General features: G+C 40.3%; 1 pseudogene; it reads left to right on the top strand.

The window, feature by feature from the left end:
• The first annotated feature begins 9,266 nt into the window (after window positions 1-9,266).
• On the top strand, window positions 9,267-13,236 carry LOC121239553 (annotated as a pseudogene).
• Window positions 13,237-16,589: the final 3,353 nt, after the last annotated feature.

The raw sequence follows: 16,589 nt of genomic DNA, 5'->3' as shown, positions 1-16,589 counted from the left end.
CTGCCCCCGCTATACCCTCTCTATGCGGGGCGGGGGACCCCGCCCCCGCATGGGCGGAGCGGGTTAGCCCGCCCGCCCATGCCCTAGTTTGTAAGGAGTAGAAATGAAACTTGGCTTTGCAGTTAAGCCGAATAGTGCGGGCTGAATGCTAAGTCATTAATTAAAAATTTGACTTTTATATAATTAAATAGATTGAATGGTGGGTTAAATGGTAACATCCCGCTCATTCCTTTTGACGTAACGCTCATTCTTTCTGACGTAAGCAAATTCCGAAGACGGAATTTATTTAAGATGGGGAGAATGTAACACCCCGCTCCTTCCCTCTAATGTAACTCTCCTTTCTTCTAACGTAAGTAAATTCTGAGGATAGAATTTATGCAACAATTTGCCCTTCTCTCTAACGACTGCGAGCCTCGTCATGCGTGCTAAACCTCAATGACGTGTTCAAAAGATATTATGTGATTTTTAAAGTACGCCTAGTGTTTTAAATGTACTGAAAATATTTATATGAGGTATTTCCAGTGTTACTGAACTAAGCTTATTTTAAATAAGACAAGTATAATATTTTTTAAGAGCTCCAAAAATATTATAATTGTCAGAAATCATTTTAATATTATTATTAAAATGATTTCAATTATTTAAAATATTATGGGATTTGAATTATGTTGAAAACTCTAATTAATTAAATAGTTTTATTTTTTAAAAGATATTAAATAAGACTTCATCATTTTATTAATGATGAATGAATATTACTTTATAAACTAAAGTTTAGTTTAAATAATATTCTACCTTAATTTTTCTCAGTGCTTTTAATTAAGTTAATGTTTACACATTTTAAATCAGTGTTTTAAAGCCCACCGTTAGATTGTTTTGAAGATTCCAGGACGAAGGGATTAGAATTAAAACCCAAACCCTCTCTCTTTCTCCCTCACTTTTCCCTCCCCTCTCCTCCCTCTCCCCTAGTGTTCGTCGTAAGTCTCCCCTCCCTCTCACCAATTCTCTTCTCCTCCAGCCCGGTGCAGCCGCACGCAGCCTGGCCTCACCGCCACCACCACCGACGTCCACTCACGCCGGCGAGCAAACCAGCTACCTCCAACCACCCCCACACGCAGCCCTATCTCTCTTCTCATGGTGAGTAACCGAAATGGGCAAAACCCAATGTGCCCCCCGAGCCTTCCTCTTCCTCCTCCCCTTGACCTAAGGTCTATAGTCCTCTCTCACACACAGGATCTTTCCCTCCCTCAAGCACGGGTTTATCACCCTTGCGCCGCCGTGAGCGGCTACCCAGGCCACCGCACCTCCACCACCTCACACCGGTGACTGCCTCTCTCAAACCCAGCCACCAAGGACCTCTCTCGCCCTCTCCATCTCCATCGCACACAAGCACAACAGCCATAAAAATGGGTTTCGCACGGGTTAAGGCCACCGATGGCCCTAGCGTCGTCGTGCTCTGGTTTTAGCTCCACCAAGCACCTCCCCTAGCCATCGTGACTCCTCCCCAAGCTCCTCCATGCCAGCCAAGCCCTGCCCCTCTCCCAAGCTTCCTCACTCTCTAGCACACGGGTTCCACCCGTTGGCTTTGATCCGCAGTCGTAGGCTGCCGTGCTACCTCCACCTCGCCACTATAGCTCCACCAGCAACCTCCTAAGCTCTTCCATGGCCAACCACGACTAGCCAAGCCTTCCCCTTCCATTTCCATGCCTTAAGACCCACGGGTCTCCCTTGGAAACCCACGGCTATGCAGTCCTCCGCCACCCCAGCCACCATGAAGACCACCCTCAACCTCCCCTAACCTAGCCCTAGGCCCAAACTGCCACTTTATGTGGTGGACAACCACCATACATGGTGGATAACCACCGTACGCGATTTAGCCACCATGTACGACGCTTCCGATGTCATCGACTGTGACAATTAGCGAACAACGCATAGGTTATCCCATCAATGGTATAACCCTCTATCTCTCGTTATTTATGTTATTAGTTAATTGGTTAGGTTGTGGACTGTGCTGTTAGTATTGTGCAGTACGCTACGTAGTATGGAGATGTGATGTGATGTATTGTGTAGTGAAGTGTTCGGTGTAGTTGGGAAGTGTGCTGTGAACTGTTGTGAACTGTGTTGTATGGTGTTGTGGACTGTACTGTATGGGTGACATGGCGTTGTGTGGTTCCAAGCAACACAGAAGTGAATCCAAAGGAGCAATGCAAGGCCATCACACTTAGGAGTGGAAGAGAAATTGAGAGGTCGCCATCAAAGGAAACCAAGTCCACCCCTACAGCTGAAAGCAATGGCCAAAGCAAGAATAAAGTTGAAGAAGAGAACGATACACCAAGAGAGACTGACAAGCTTCCAATAATTTCATTTCCTGACAATCCTCCTATTCTCTCTACTCCACTTCCTTATCCTCAACGTTTTCAAAAATAAAAATTACCTTGCATTAATCTGGAAATTCATTCTTTGATAAAGTTTTATGTGATCTTGGTGCCAGCATTAATCTTATGCCACTTTCTGTTTGCAAGAAATTGGGACTTGGAGAGTTGAAACATACAACCATTTATTTGCAACTAGCAGATCGATCTATCAAGTATTCACATAGAATCATAGAAGACGTATTGGTAAATGTGGATAAATTTATTTTTCCTGCTGATTTTGTGGTATTAGATATGGAGGAAGACTAAAAAGTCCCACTAATTCTGGGCCGACCATTCTTGGCTACGGGAAGGGCTTTAATTGATGTTCAAAAGGGTAAGTTAACATTGAGAGTAAACAAGGAAAAGGTTATGTTCAACATCTACCAAGCCATGAGATTTCCAGAAGATCCGAGTACTTGCTTTCAGGTAGATGTCATTAAGCAATGTGTAGAAGAAGCATTTGAAGAAGATGTACCAACCGATCACCTAGAATGATGTATCACCACTTCATCTCATGCTTATGATTTTAATAATTCTACTATTTATGAATCTGATTTACCTTTTGTTAGTAAAGAATTTCTCCACTATATATTTGCCTTGGGAGCCTTGCAGCAAGTTACATCACTTAGCAATGAAGTGGGAAGGCTAGAGCTGATGGTAGCAATGATGGATTCTAAAATTTCAGAAGAAAAGATGCAGCAACCTACAACTCCAGAGTTGAAGCAATTACCTGAGCATCTTCGCTATGCATTCTTGGGTGATAGTTACACATTTTCAGTGATTGTTGTTACATTACTCACACCTGAAGAAGAGGAAAAGTTGCTGCGTGTGTTAAGGGAGCATAAAACAGCCTTGGGATGGACTATTTCTGACATAGAAGGTATAAGTCCTTCCATTTGCATGCACAAGATTTTAGTGGAAGAATCTTACAAACCGTCAATTGAGCACCAAAGAAGATTAAATCCAGCAATGAAGGAAGTAGTGAGAGCTGAAATTTTGAAGTTCCGAAAAAAGGCATGCACTTGTCCGTTGAGTGGCACACAAACCTGTTGAGGGCCGTTGTTCTCTTTGCCAATTTTTGGACCTCATTAAGAGTCGTGGGTGACTTCATCTCAATGATCGCCCTGAGCTTCTTGGGATTTGCCTTGATGCCACTTTCGAACGCCATGAAGCCCAAAAACTTGCCCAACTACACCCCAAACATGCACTTAGTTGGATTGAGCTTCATACTGTACTAACATAGCACAACGAAAGCTTCCCTCAGGTCTTCCATGTGTTACCCAAACTCCATGCTCTTTACCAAAAGGTCATCCACATATACTTCCAAGTTCCAACCTATCTGATTCTTGAACATTTTGTTGGCCAATCTTTGGTAGGTTGCTCCTGCATTTTTCAGTTTGAAGGGCATGATTGTGTAACACTATAAGCCTCGATCGATTATGAAGGTCGTCTTATCCTGGTCAGCACAGCCCATCTTGATTTGGTTATACTCGAAGCAGGTGTCCATGAAACTCAACACCTTGTGACCTATTGTGGCATCGACTATTAAGTCTATCTATGGGAGAGAGAAACTGTCTTTTAGGTAGGCTTTGTTGAAGTCTACACACATTTGCCACTTGCCATTAGACTTCTTCACCAACACAATGTTAGACAACCAGTCAAGGTACTGAGTTTTCCTAATAAATCTTGTCACCAGCAATCGATCCACCTCTTCTGCCATCACCTTATACTTTTCTCAGTGCTGAAATTCCTTTTCTTCTACTTAATAGGCATCGTGTTTTGGGTTAACGTTCAGTCGGTGCTCTATAACCTCTTTGCTTATCCTTGGCATATCCTAATGATTCCATGCAAAGATGTCGTTGTGCTCCAGGAGGAGCGGGATTAGCTGGGCCCTTTCTTCCTTCGCCATTGTAGTTCTGATCCTCACATGGTTATCCTGCTAGGTTGGATCGAATAGGACAAGTTCCCATGGCTCGTCGACTTCTCCCTGTCTCAATGTTTCCTCATCCCTCATTTTTTTCCCTCGTTATGAAGACTTTAGGGGTGGTGGCTGGAAGGTCTCATCATCGCATTCCCACGACTCTACTGCTTTCACATCTTGCTCTCCTTTCCTCAGTTCCTGCACGTAACACTCCCGGGCAAAAACTTGCTCGCCACGCACATCGCCAATTCTTGCTTTTATGGGAAACTTCATTTTCAGATGATAAGTGGATGTGATTGCTCTCAAGGCGTTCAATGTTGGTCGGCCTATAATGGCATTATACGCCAATTGCATTCTCACCACTAAGAACTCGGTCAGGGTGGTGGTGAGGTGGGGGTCAGTTCCACCTACATAGGTAGCATAATTGACCCCATGGGTTGAACTACATCTCCCACGAACCCCTTCAATGTGGTTAGTGCTAGGCAAAGTTGACCCATACTTAACCCCATTCTCGTGAAAGCGTCCCAGAATAGGATATCTACTAAACTTTCATTATCTATCAATATCCTCCACGTCGTGTAATTTGCTACCAACATTATTACCACCAATGCATCATTGCGTGGGTGTACTACTCCTCGAGAGTCATCATCATCAAAAGAGATTAGGGGCAAGGTTTGTACCCACACCTACTTGACAGGCCTCTCCACGTTGTATATCTCCTCATATCTCACCCATCTTACATAGGCCTTCCTTCCCGACAAGGTTGGCCCACCTCCAACATAACCCCCAGCTATGGTACGGATCTCCCCAAAGGTGGGTTTCTTTGATCCATATCTTGTCTGGGTCGATGATTTCTTGGATCCTGCGATCTCCTCACCCTTTTAGGTGATTCTCTCCTCCTCGGGCTCTCTCTTCGTCTAGGCTTACGCTCCTGCCTTCTATCATATAAACGCTGCGATGGAGAGGTGTTTTTGGCAACAATGCGTTCTAGCTCCCCTTTACCCTACATTTGCTCATTTTTTTGTTTGAGCGTGTGACAATTCTCAGTTCGATGACCATTCGCCCTATGATACGTACAGTACCTTTGGGTTCGCCCCCCTTGATCCTCATCACGCCTAGTTCCCTTCGCCTTGTCGTGGTCTTGCACACTAGAATAGTGTACATGGTTGCTACTGTATCAACCTGCGTGTGTCTCTCGCTTCCCCTCTTACTGACTCTTTTTTGGTTTTAGACCGCTTTCTCGGCCCTTCTTGGGGCCTTCCTTCGACGTGTTCTCCTATTTCCACCCTGGCTTGGTGGTCAAGGCAATCAACATATCCTTAGAATTTACAAAGTAATCCGCCCGATCCATAAATCCGGCAAGGTGGAGGGGGTTTTCCTCGCCAACTCGGCCATGAAAGGACACCTTGGCCAAATTCCTCCTAGTAGTGCGACCAACATGATTTTCTCGTCTTGGTCATTGGCAGTCATTCTTTCCTTATTGAGTCTCGCCAAATACACCTTCAAACTCTCGTCCTCCCTCTGCTTTACAGTCAACAAGTATGCTACTGGCCACCTCTGCCATTAGCTAGCCATAAACTGAGTGATGAACTGCCTTCCCAATTCTTCAAAACTCACGATTTTGCCTAGCTGCAATGCTCCAAACCAACCTCGGGTTACTCCTTTTAATGTCAAAGGAAAAGCCCTACTTGCAATCTCTCTTGGAAACCCATGGAGAGTAATGTGGGCTTTAAAAATCTCCAAGTGCTCCACCGGGTCCTTAGAACCGTCGTACATGTCTATTGTCAGGATCTTAAATTTCGTGGTAGCGGTACTGCCATGATCTCCAAGTTGTATGGCAAGTTGGTGCTGGTCAGCAGCTGATCAACCGAAGACAAGGTCCCTATCTTCATAGTCATTTCCTGGTATTTGTACATTAGGTTGCACAGATCATGATGCATCTTCTTTGTCTCATCGTTCTCCTGAGGTGCTCTACTCGTGCCAGCGCTGTGGGTCTTCATTTCCACCCCATCGGCCTGACTGAGCGTTGTGTCTTCTGTTGATGGCCCGTTCTTTGCCTTGAGAGTGTCATTCTCCTTCCGCAGCAATTCAACTTCGGTGGTGAGCCTCCTTACTACTTCCTCCATTTCCACAAGCCTTCGTTGCATGTTTCGCGACATCTCTTCCTGATCTCTAGTTGTCTGACATCGAGTGGTGGTGGGCATGTGAAAAGCATACTAATTTCAAGATAGTTGAATCACATAGAAGACACCAACTGTTAAAGACGTGTTTCACTGCTACGCATTCTCAATCTCCTACAACCAAAAAATAAGGTAGCTACGGGGTTTGATGGGGCGCCTCTGATGCCTAAGCCAGTAATGATAAGAGTATTCTTAGAGCCAAATTATACCAAAGCTCATTAGCGTACCTAAATTCTTTACATAGAGCTTTTGACTTTTTAGGATCAACCGGACTAACTGATTTGCCCACTATTTGAAACTCGAACCCCGAAACATTCAGGCTATTTACTCACTTTGAATGAGTAAACATCCCAACCGTCCCAGGATAAGCGAGCGTTCATATCCTTAACAAACTGGCATGGGCCCTATCGGGCCAGAGAGGTTTGAGCCTTGAGTGGAGTGATTCATCGGGCCACCATGACCTAGGCCTATGGTAGGACCCCGTGAGCCCTTATGGTGGTATTAACCCAGTGTTTTGAATACCATACCAGTGACTGTTTCAGTCGAGACATTAAATGAGATATTTCGATACCGGTACCATTTTGGATACCAATTCAGAATAGTCTATATATAAATAAATTATATATATAAATTATATTTCAAAATAATAGTCAATATATAAATAAATTATATTAGCCGGTACGGGCCGAAATGGCCAAAATTCTGACTGGTACAAAACTATGCTCTTCTTTGTACCGGCTATGCCACAAAAAGGGTATATTCGACCATATCGACCGGTATGGTACGAAATTCAAAATTTTGATTAGGCTTGGTTTGGATAGTGAGAATACTTGAAAAGTGTTGAGAATGTTTGTAAATAGTAGTGAAATAGTAATAATAAAATATTAAAAAGTATGTGAAAAGTAATGAATAATAGAAAAGTATGTAAAAAGTAATAATAAAATAAAGAATAGTAAGTGTTACCAAACACACCTAAATCTCTTCCAGTTATCCCGCAAAGTCTCATCATGCATTGTGCAATAGAATTTTTATACTAGATGCCTTTGAGCTCGGTAGAATTAATTAAAGGCCCTCCAACTAGAGAAAGTGAATCTCATAGACCATCATTTATGTTTGTGTGAATGTAACACGTAACGGAATTCAAACAAAAAAACACACGAAAATAGAACCAGCATACCTCTCGACCCATTGCTTAGCTTTTACACTCAAAACTGTAGTATATACCAAACAAGAAAACAAAATCCCAGAACCCAAAAATAACAAAAAAAAAAAAAAAAATTAAGCTTCATGGCAGTCCACAATTTTCTCAGATCAAAAAAAGAAAGAAAAGAAGAAGCGTACGAAAGAAAAGCTGTTTTCACATGCCGCCAAAAAAAAAAAAAAAAAAATCCCCTAGAAAAGGATTTGAGAGAAATAATCTGTCGTCGCTGGAATCGATGTAATGTGACACAGAAAGAGAGAGAGAGAGAGAGTGTGTGTGACTGAGGGGAAGGGTGTCTCTCGCAATGGAAACATTAGTTTTATTCTACAGTTTGAAGGTCTACAGTAAGTATATGAGACCGCTCGTCTGTCTCTCTCATTGGAGGCTGTAAAACTCAGTTTTGTACCTCATCTGTTTTAAGGTTTTTCTCTATAATACAACCCAATGGGCAATCATAATTAAATCTTAATATCCAATTATAACTTATATGTTTGGGTATTCGGATTTCTATCCCAGATATGTTTCGATCTTTGCATCTTGATCGTATGCTGACCTGGATATTGACTTCCTCCACCAAGAACAAACAATCACTTTCAATAAGCAGATTAAATATACCAATATTCAAGCAAAACTGTAATCCTCTCAATAAAGCTACTGCTTCTACTTGCTCTAGTTCTAAATATACAGATTCTGCTCTTTCTACTTCCTACTGCCATAAGAACTTCTCCCACATGGGTCTTTAATATAGCACCCAAACCAGCTTTATTCAAATTGAGAAAGAAAACATATATTCTTAATCTGTTCTTAAACAACTTGAATAGTAAATATTAATCTAGTATGTGGAGCATATTTAATAAAATATTTGTATGATATAATTTAATTATAAATGAATATTTTAAAATTTAATCTTATAAATCAAATATTATTATTTAATTTACGTGGATGATATTTTCTACCTATCGAATTAAAAATATAATAATTTTATCTTGCAATGTTAGTATTTATATTATCAATATAAAAGTATGAAAAATTATTAATTTCTCTCGAAATACAGTGAAGATTTTTTTTTTTTTTTTTTTTTGACAGTTGAGAATTGAGAGATGGTATTATAGCGATAGAAAAGTCCAAAACTCGGCAGGACTGTAACTGCTTGATAATTACTCCTCACCGAACCCTCCTTTACAGGTCCAACAACCCTCTGAAAAGTCCAAAACTCCGCAGGACTGTAACTCCTTGGAGAGTAGAACGTGTTATGTGGTAATGGAGTGTAGGGACTGGAAAGTAATGGATTGTAGGGACAGGCTGCTGTGATGAAGGTGAAGTGTAGTAGTATCGACAGTTTTGTTAGTTTAATACGGTGTCGTTTTCTTTTAATGAATTTGTTGAATACGGTGTCGTTCTTCTACTTGTATTGGCAGTTATGTTAGTTGGCATACGGTGTCGTTTTCATATTCATTCCAGGAGATTAAACACAGTCGTGTTAATTCTTCCTATTCATTGTATTCTCACAGATGCAGTATAAAGAGGTAGCCATGAGTTGGCATTGAAGCCAACTCTATAGAAATCATTTACAGTACAAGGGTCCATCACAGAACGTTGCTCAGACCGATCCTCATCTGTTTCGATCCCAGCCTTTGTCGCCAGAAAAAACCCGGAGTCACTGCAATGTCACCGGTCGGAACCTTCGCGGGGCTCTTTTTCCTCATCCTAGCCTTCTATTGTGGCACTGACCCTTTCAAGCACAGCGCAATCTCGCAATTCCCAGACTTTGAAGCCTACGCCGTTGAGATGCCACCTTGGTCCCAGGTCCCTACTGAGAGAGACACCCAGAACTTGCTCCAGAAATCCGAAATCAAGTTCCTCAACCAAGTCCAAGGCCCCGAGAGCATAGCGTTCGACCCTCTTGGCCGTGGACCTTATACCGGTGTCGCTGATGGGCGGGTCCTGTTCTGGGATGGTCAGTCTTGGACAGATTTCGCTTACACTTCATCCAACAGGTGAGTTCTTGCGATGGGGTTCTGTTTGTTTCAATGTTTTTTAGTGCAGCGTTTGGAGTGAGAGGAACATTTATAGACGTAATGCTACTAAATGGTAGTTTAATTGATAAAATGCCAAGTATCATGTTTTTTGAAATATTAAAGTGTGTGGTTTATACATCATTTCTTTTTAATTATCATAAGCATTTCAATATCCACATTCCACACCATATCTGCTGGATGAAATTGCTCTGGATTCTGTACAGGAACTACTTCTTGGTGAATTCTTATTTAGGTTTTTGGTTATTTCCGTGAATGAATTCTTCAGAATACTCTTTTATCCTTCATCAAATTGGTTCTAGAAATTTCGGTGTTGGTGTTGGCTGTAAATGGTGATTATTGCATTGGAATGTTCTCTTACAACAGGTTTCTTGGAGACTTTATTGGCAGCCATATTCAGTAGTCTTCGTCTGTTGGTTCAGACTTAGTAAGAAAGCAAATTATAAGAAAATGTCTCATGAGATCAGCTAATAAATGGCTCCATCTCATCGCTTCCATTATTGAAAGAACTGGTCTGAGCGTCTTTTTGCTAGTTTGTTAAAATATCTTTCCCAGTTGTGCTTGTAGTTATCTATCTTTGTAATAATACCTTTTAAAATGATAATTTCTTTTCCATCTATTATTTGGCATTCAGGTCAGAATTATGTAATCCAAAACCATCGCCTTTGAGTTACTTGAAGAATGAGCACATATGTGGCCGGCCTTTGGGGCTTCGGTTTGACAAGAAAACAGGTGATTTATACATTGCAGATGCATATTTTGGGCTAATGAAGGTAGGACCAGAAGGTGGCTTGGCAATATCACTAACGACTGAGGCAGAAGGGGTGCCATTGAGGTTTACAAACGATCTAGACATTGATGATGAAGGGAATGTTTATTTTACAGATAGCAGCACCAAGTATCAGAGAAGGTAAGCCTTGATGCTATTCCTTTAGGCTGCTGACAGTGTCATATTTTGAAGTTGGCACTTCTTTGGATGTAAGTGAACTAGTCACATGTTTTTGGCCAATACTGACGAGATCATTTATATTTAGTAACCAGTTACAGTTTTGGTTTAGGATTCAAAACTGGTTTATCCTTAGTTTTGTTTGGCAGGGAGCAAGATCCCCCTCCACACTGCACCTCCACGTGACCACCTAGGAGGGGGATCCCCCTCCTCATGCCACCCTCACAGCTCCCTTGGAGGTGGATCTCCCCCCATGCAGTGTGAGGAGGCAAATGCTCCCTAGTGGCTAGCACCACCCCCAAGATGAGTGACTTGGGGGCTGTTCCACCTTGCACCACGGAGGGGCTAGAGGCAGATTTCACCCCTGTGCCACTTCGTTTTCCTTTTTAATTTTGGTCTGTTCTATTTATATGAGTAGATGGAGTGACATGGACAAATGGTGAGATTTTGTTGGGTATATTGATTTTTTAGGACCATTAATGAAAAAACATGTGCCAATACAATCAAAACCAAAACTTGACCCCTAATGAATCAATCCTGTGAAAACAATAAAAAAATAAAAAATAAAACCAAAACCTTTTGCCAAGCATGTCCCTAATCCCCCACCCACCCCCGACAACAGAATGCAGAACACCCCTTAATTTTGTATTGTGACCTCTGTATTTTTGCAGTTGGCAAATCAATTAAAAAAAGAAAAAACAAGTTCATCAAAAGTCTTTCTTGTATAGTGGTGGCTTTCATCATCCACTTTGCACATTTTTCACCTTTGTATTTGGTAACGTTGGAAGATTTAAGGCACTTATCAGCTCTTGTAGGCAAATTATATTATAGTGACACGGGTTGGTGGTAGAATTTTCACGCACTCGTCTACCAAATTGTATGAATTTCTTAAGTTACTAGATTAATCCTCAAAATCTCTATCACGTTTTAATTATGAATGATTTAGAACTTAACAATATCAGAATTTTTGCATATTATTCTTAAAATATACAAAAATGCTTGAATAACTCTCTGTCAAGCGCATATTTATAATATGCCTCAAAGTAAAAAATAAAAGTGCTTCCTTTTTTCTGTCCCATCAAATACTCAGATTTTATAAAAAAAACTATCAACAAATTTCTTGATCCTGAATTTTTTACTTTCCTGGTTTAACTATCAATGAATTCCAAAGATTGTATCAATCAGCAGGTCATTGGTATACATCATTCAAGACTATTTCTGTCAAGTTCTTAGGGTGTCCCTGATTGATCCTTCCCACCCACTCTTATTATGTTATGGAGAACTCCTAGGTGTTTCTGCTGCTTTATTTAATAATCTCCAGGCGTTATTTTTTTTAACAGGAGGGAGCCGCTATGCATTAGTGTTAACATGGTTATCTCATGCAGGAACTTCATGCAGTTGATTTTTTCTGCGGAGAATACTGGGAGGGTTCTGAAATACATTCCAACAACTAAGGAAACCAGTGTCCTTTTGAGGAATCTCCAATTTCCAAATGGGGTGTCCTTGAGCAAGGATAGTTCCTTCTTTGTCTTTTGTGAAGGATCCATTGGCAGGTGAGCTAACCTTCTTAATTGTAGGTTTTCCCAAGTCAATATTGAGGATTCTGTTTATGAACTACCACCCTTAACAAACGTATAGGTCATATCTACATGTAGAGTATACTTGAGAATTGAGATCGGCCCTCATTTTGCTCAACAATTTTTCATGTCTTTGTCTTTCTGTTTTATTGCTTGCCATTAATCACAAATATATCAGGCTGGTTTGATTGAAGCGATCTCGCCTTATGACTCCTAGAGAGCAAGTTTCGACTTGGAACTCGCAAGAGATGTTTTGCAGAAAATATGTCCAAATATTATTTTCTATATGCTGTGAGTTGACCAAGAGTACCTTTATATTCTATTGATACAACTGAATGATTTCAAAGTTGTTTGGTGTGTATGCTCCAAATAGACTTCCTGGGAACCTCTTTGGCTCAATTAAAGCTATTCTCATCAGAAGTAATTATTGCTGTTTTCTTTTAGTTATTGATGATTTCTTGTATGATCTTTGATCATGCAGGTTACGACAGTATTGGTTGAAAGGTGAGAAGGCAGGGACATCAGAGGTACTAGCGGTCCTGCCCGGATTTCCTGACAATGTCAGGACCAACGAAAAGGGTGACTTTTGGGTGGCAATCCACTCTCGACGATCCATATCTACTCATTTCTACGCACTATACCCAAAAATCAGGAAATTTGTCCTCAAGCTTCCAATTCCTGTTAAAATTCAGTTCATGCTTCACAGTGGGGGCCGGCTCTATGCAGCAGTTGTCAAATACAGCCCAGAGGGTAAGCTTTTGCAGATATTGGAGGACAGTCAGGGGAAAGTTGTCAAGGCAGTAAGTGAAGTGGGGAAAAGGATGGGAAACTATGGATGGGGAGTGTTCTGATGCCTTTTGTTGCAGTTTACAACTTGGCTTAAGAAGCCAATGAATCGACTTTCTGGTAAGGGCCATCGTTGCCAATGCTAGAGGTAGCTACAGCGCCCCCCCCCCCCCCCCCCCCCCCCCCCCCCCCCCCCCCCCCCCCCCCCAAAAGAAAAACCCCTTCTCTTCTCTCCTTTTCTTTTCTTCCCGGAGCAAAAACGAAAGTGCTACCTTACCCTTGTTTTGCACTTCTGAAGAATCAGTGCTCTTTGGGGCATGGACTACTTTACCAAAAGTAGGCTTCTTTCTTTAGAAATTGCTAACTTATTCGGTTTTTAAGCCCATCTAACTTCTAAGCCCGTTTATTCTTTTGAACAACTTTTATTTAGTTTTTCTTTCCAAACAAGGCTTAAAAAGACAAGAAGGAATTAAGTTCAAAAAACTTAAACGGTTGTCTTTCTACAATTTTACTATTCTACTCCTTGAATCTTACCATTTTATAAAGTAGGTCCCTCCATTAGGTTTATGTTAACTAATCTAACATAAATGTTGATGTTACATCTCTCGTGTTTCTATTTTGGACATGTTAAATGGTGATATGACAGGTTATTTCGGAATATAAAATACATGCAACCTAGCATGTTACTAAGCAATATGAAATTCACAATAGATAAATAAATCTAGATATTTCTTTGTATCAAAGATTTAAAATTACTCAAAGTCTCCATGCTAAGTTACAGATTCCTCTGCCGAGCATGTCTTTCCATAGAGCATTGCCACTTATCCCATTAACCCAAGTATAGGGATTTCTCTGGAGTCCCAGGTTAATTAGAGGTTACTTTCGTATGAAATAGCCCAACCTCTTAGAGTTGGAAGGATTCAGGAAAGACTAGGCACTTATTAAAATTAGGAAAATGAAGTGCTACATGAATCCTGGTTGGCAGAAGAGATGCTTGTGTCTGCTTAGCCTGATTAGTGGGAATGATTGCAATGCTCAACAACAACCTATTCTCAATCATTCCATAGGTTCTCCGAATCAAACCACCCATGATCTCAACATACATCTATTAATAGGTGTCTCGATCTCTTTGACTTCACCATTCGTCGCCATTCATGCAACTCAACGTTCTTCGAATGATCTTATTTTTTTCTCTTACTTTTTTCCCAAATCAACAAGAAAGGAAATATACTACATAAGAACCCAAGGGCGCTGACAACACACCTTTCCTTTCGAATGCCTCCTTCCTTTCGACATCAGATAAACAACACAAGTCACATTACATCGATTGTTATGGCAACAAATACATGTTCGTAAAATCTTAAAATGTGAAACATTGTCTTCCCCATCAAGTAACCTATACAAATAGAAAATAATTAAGATAACTCCAACACATGCTAGCCATGACTCTTCGTAACTCATCTGCTTGCTCTTGAGGGTTTCGCACAAACTCCTCCCCTATGTAATGGTCTGCAAAAGCTACGGTTCGTCATCTGGCATTGTAGTAGGACTATTACAATTAGATTATGAAATCTAAACAAGTTAACTCCATGACTAGGTTCATGACGATATGCAATGAAAGTTATTATAGTAATCAAATGTATGACAATGCAACATGAATGATCAAACTTCCTCAGTATCACTGTTTACTTTTCCCTTATTTGTCCTTTTTAAGCATATGTCACGATTCCCCTTAATAAACTAGTGTGTACATTCTGGTTCTCTTCATCACACCTCCGCATAGAGCTCTTCAATGTGACTTCGTCTCTAGAATGCTTAAGCTTTCGCTCCATCTGCCTTAACCTTAAGTTTCTTTAACCTCCACCAACAAGAAGGCAAATCGTGTGACCTAAGATTGTTGCATCTCGTTTGAGGAAATTGATTGTCCAAGAATGGCCATACAATTTCTACTCATATTATTCTCCTTCCCAGCCTTGGTCTGATTTACCCAGCAAGACATCTTAGAAAGGATTCAATAGTTTATGCATGTCTGCATAATAATATATCTGCAAGTGTACATAATCATAACAAGTAGTGAAGTGTTTTAAAGAAAATGGATATCGAACCTACAGGAAATAATTATGCTATTGAGTATTGAAATTGACTAAATTAATTACAATTTGGAAAACCCAATTTTGAAGAGTGGATTTTCTAAATTAAACTGAAGAAAAGAACATTAAAATTAAGATTTTAAAAATAATAAGAATAGATCTAGAGCATTTAATTTCACCTAACAAATCCTACACAATTTATTCTTCCTTGTTATAGAATCTCAATTGTCCCAAGTTGATGATAAAAATCCCTTAACTATTCAATATTTTCTCTCGAACAATACCAAAAATATCTTCAACTAATAACTTCATAGCTTTATGTGAATTTAACTAATTGGAGACTCATTAAATTCTTTAGATTTTTCTTAAAAATTACAATAGTCGCGGTAAAGTATCTCTGCTTTCACTCAACTAATGATATTTAATCTTAGAGTTTTAATCACAAATCACTTATCAGTCTCTTTGTGATTCAATAGATCGAATAACAGTTAGCTAGAGAATTACAAGCATTAAGAATAAAAAATAAACACTCAGTCATGGAAATATTGAAAATAAAATAACTTGAAATATAAACTGTGTGTTCAATGCTAGGCTACATCAAAACTCTAGAAAATAGAATTAATTCATAATGGAATTAAAAAGAATAAAACTAGTGTTCTTCGTTGAAGTTGGTTGATGAAGCATAAGGCTCTCGCCTCTGCCCTCCAGTACCACCTTCTCGAAAGAACACTTCAAAAATAAATTCTGGAACTCTAAACTCAGACTTAAAAACATAAACACTCTCAACTCCAATTCAGAACTTGAACCCCCTATTCATCCCACAAGTCGAGATTAAATAGATGTCAAAATTCAAATTTAAACAAGATAACTGCAACTACAATCTAGCCTAAAAATCTAGAAAATAATTTATAAAGATAGATGTTAACATAAAAGGAAATTATCCCAAGAATAACCGGATTATCTAAAACGAAAGATTCAGTGATATGCGGCTTGAATTGCGGAGTTCGGAAGGATTTGTTCGCCTATAGATTGATTTCAGAACTCGAATTTGGTGGTCAGCAGCAGATTGATCCTGGTCAGGAGGAATTATTCCACCGGCTAGATGTTGTGTGCGCTTAATATAATTGGTATGAAGGTCACAACTAAACGGGAGTGGAGGTCACAAGGACCACACAGCCCTCTCCTCGCCTAGCGAGTGGAAAAACTCCCAACTGGTATGAAAGACTCCTCTCACATTTTCTAGTTGTTGCCCACGATATCGTTTAGGTTGGTCTTTTAAGTTGGTCGTTTAAACTAATCGCCCAATCTAGCCAACTAGAGTCTTGTCGCCAAGTCTTCGCGCCTTCTGGTCTCAAGTTTCCTTGCCTACCAAGACGTAAGTTTTTTTGCCTTTGGACGAGAGCAATCTCTTTGCTGCCCATGAGACAAAGCTCCTAGCCCAAAT

Source organism: Juglans microcarpa x Juglans regia, chromosome 7D (assembly GCF_004785595.1).
Source record: "Juglans microcarpa x Juglans regia isolate MS1-56 chromosome 7D, Jm3101_v1.0, whole genome shotgun sequence".
Taxonomy (NCBI): domain Eukaryota; kingdom Viridiplantae; phylum Streptophyta; class Magnoliopsida; order Fagales; family Juglandaceae; genus Juglans; species Juglans microcarpa x Juglans regia.
This window is presented reverse-complemented; position numbering and strand designations above follow the sequence as displayed.